Below are 3,350 nucleotides of genomic sequence, written 5' to 3'. Positions count from 1 at the left end.
CTCCAATTTTGGTGTCATCTGCAAACTTACTAACTGTACCTCTTATGCTCTCATCCAAATCATTTATGTAAATGACAAAAAGTAGAGGGCCCAGCACCGATCCTTGTGGCACTCCACTGGTCATAGGCCTCCAGTCTGGAAAACAATCCTCCACCACCACCCTCTGTCTTCTACCTTTGAGCCAGTTCTGTATCCAAATGGCTAGTTCTCCCTGTATTCCATGAGATCTAACCTTGCTAATCAATCTCCCACGGGGAAACTTGTCAAACGCCTTACTGAAGTCCATATAGATCACATCCAATGCTCTGCCCTCATCAATCCTCTTTGTTACTTCTTCAAAAAACTCAGTCAAGTTTGTGAGACATGATTTCCCATGCACAAAGCCATGTGGACTATCCCTAATCATTCCTTGCCTTTCCAAAAACATGTACATCCTGTCCCTCAGGATTTCCTCCAACAACTTGCCCATCACCAAGGTCTATAGTTCCCTGGCTTGTCTTTACCACCCTTCTTAAACAGTGGCACCACGTTTGCCAACCTCCAGTCTTCTGGCACCTCACCTGTGACTAAAGATGATACAAATATCCCAGCAAGAGGCCCAGCAATCACTTCTCTAGCTTCCCACAGAGTTCTCGGGTACACCCGATCAGGTCCTGGGGATTTATCCACTTTTAACCGTTTCAAGACCTCCAGCACCTCCTCCTCTGTAATGTGGACATTTTGCAAGATGTCACCATCTATTTCCCTACAGTCTATATCTTCCATCTCCTTTTCCACAGTAAATACTGATGCAAGATATTCATTTAGTATCTCCCCCATTTTCTGTGGCTCCACACAAAGGCCGCCTTGCTAATCTTCGAGGGGCTCTATTCGCTCCCTGGTTACCCTTTTGTCCTTAATATATTTGTAAAAACCCTTTGGATTCTCCTTAATTCTATTTGCCAAAGCTACCTCATGTCCCTGTTTTGCCCTCCTGATTTCCCTCTTAAGTATACTCCCATTTTCTTTATACTCTTCTAAGGATTCACTTGATCAATCCTGTCAATACCTGACATATATATGCTATTTGAGCTGTTCCATCCCTTTTAAAAAATATATGTAAAGGATGTGACACAGCACTGTGAGAGCAATGTCCAGATCTTCCTTCAAATAGATCAACTTAAGTGCATGTTCAGAATCCTGTAAATTGTGTCCTGAGGAAACCTGCACACCTTACTGAAAAGGTTATTCTGAGATTCATGATTTGAAGGTATGTGTCGACAACAAAATGCTCCCTCATTGCTGGTTTGTGTTTGAAGAGAATCTGTGACAAAATTAGAATATTTTAAGTTTGATTCAGACCTTTTAAATGCTGAAGTACATAAAAAGTTACAAATAGTCTCATGTTCTAACCTAATGCAATAGTTTATTTTCAGCAAATAATCAGTTTGTCTATTGATATGTTCAATGGATGAACCAAGTAACTATTTGAATGAAAGCATCTTATGAGTTTGAATAGTATCCCCATTTTTGTTCAGCATGCCTTATTTAAATCATGTACATCCATGGTTACTGCTTCAAAGTTATTTATCCCATTGTCTTTTTCAAATCAGTAAGTCAAACCAAATAACTTCTACAGTTGTTGAAGAAAAGCCTGTAAGGAAATTATCAATATCATTCACAAAATTGTGAATTATTTATTATTTTCTAAAAAGCTGGCAAATCTTAATTATTTTTAAAAATATATTACTGCAATTTTTGTGCTGTTTGATAAATTTGTTTGAACTTGAACTCAAAGACATAATGTAGCAATGTTACTGTCCAGGTGTCTAAACAGAAGTTCCTTCAAAGTTTGTGAGAAGATTTGTAGCTCGAGTGCTCGTTGCTGTGGTTCTGTTCGCCGAACTGGAAGTTTTTATTGAAAACGTTTCGTCCCCTGTCTAGGTGACATCCTCAGTGCTTGGGAGCCTCCTGTGAAGCACTTCTGTGGTGTTGCCTCCGGCATTTATAGTGGCCTGTCTCTGCCACTTCCGGTTGTCAGTTTCAGCTGTCCGCTGTAGTGGCCGGTATATTGTGTCCAGGTCTATGTGGACTCATCCACAAACTCCATCAACAAACACATAGACCTGGACCCAATATACCGGCCACTACAGTGGACAGCTGAAACTGACAACCTGAAGCGGCAGGGACAGGCCACTATAAATGCCGGAGGCAACACCACAGAAGCGCTTCACAGGAGGCTCCCAAGCACTGAGGATGTCACCTAGACAGGGGACGAAACGTTTGCAACAAAAACTTCCAGAAGTTCCTTTACAGGCACAGTGTGTAATCTGTGGAAAAAATAGTCAGTGTAAAGTATTTTCCGTTAGTTATCTGGGCATATTCAGAAATGTATCTCAATGTTGAAGCAAATAACAATGTTTGTATGGTGAGCAAGGAGTCATCTACAAAGTTGCCCGAATCTTGGGATTCAAATTTTATTTTACGTAAAAAAAGTAAAAGACTTGCAAGTACATTGTTATAATCACAACAGAAATGAGTTTGAAGATTTACAGATTTAAGTATACTTCAGAGGGAAAACAGGAGGGCAACAAGGGGACGTGAGATGGCTTTTCCTTGGGACCTCATCAGGTGAACCCTAGAAGTTTGTGGGAAGCTAGGGAAGTGATTGCTGGGTCCCTTGCTGAGATATTTGTACCATCGATAGCCACAGGTGAGGTGCTGGAAGACTGGAGATTGGCTAATCTGGTGCCACTATTTAAGAATGGTGGGAAAGAAAAGGCAGGGAATTATAGACCAGTGGGCCTGACATCAGTGGTGGGCAAGTTGTTGGAGAGGATCCTGAGGGACAGAATTTACGTATTTTGAAAGGCAAAGACTAATTAGGGATAGTCAGTATGGCTTTGCGGGTGGGAAATTATGTCTCACTACCTTGACTGAGTTTTTTTGAAGAAGTAACAAAGTGGATTGATGAAGGCAGAGCAGTGGACATGTTCTGTATGGACTTAAGTAAGGCATTTGACAAAGTTCCACATGGTAGACTGGTTAGCAAGGTTAGACCCTATGCAATGCAGGGAGCCATCTGGATGCAGAACTGGCTGAGAGGTAGGAGACAGAGGGTGGTGGTGGACAGTTGCTTTTCAGACTGGAGGTCTGTGACCAGTGGTGTGCCCCAAGGATCGGTGCTGGGTCCACTGCTTATCATCATTTTTATAAATGATGTGGATGTGAATATAGGAGGCATAATTAGTAATTTTGCAGATGATACCAAAGTTGGTGGTGTAATGGACAGCCAAGAAGGTTACCTCAGTACAACGGGATCTTGATCAGATGGGGTAAATGTGAGGTGCATATTTTGGACAAGCAAATCA

Source organism: Chiloscyllium plagiosum, chromosome 25 (assembly GCF_004010195.1).
Source record: "Chiloscyllium plagiosum isolate BGI_BamShark_2017 chromosome 25, ASM401019v2, whole genome shotgun sequence".
Taxonomy (NCBI): Eukaryota; Metazoa; Chordata; class Chondrichthyes; order Orectolobiformes; family Hemiscylliidae; genus Chiloscyllium; species Chiloscyllium plagiosum.
The sequence above is the reverse complement of the archived record's forward strand: the minus strand, read 5'-3'. Positions refer to the sequence as shown.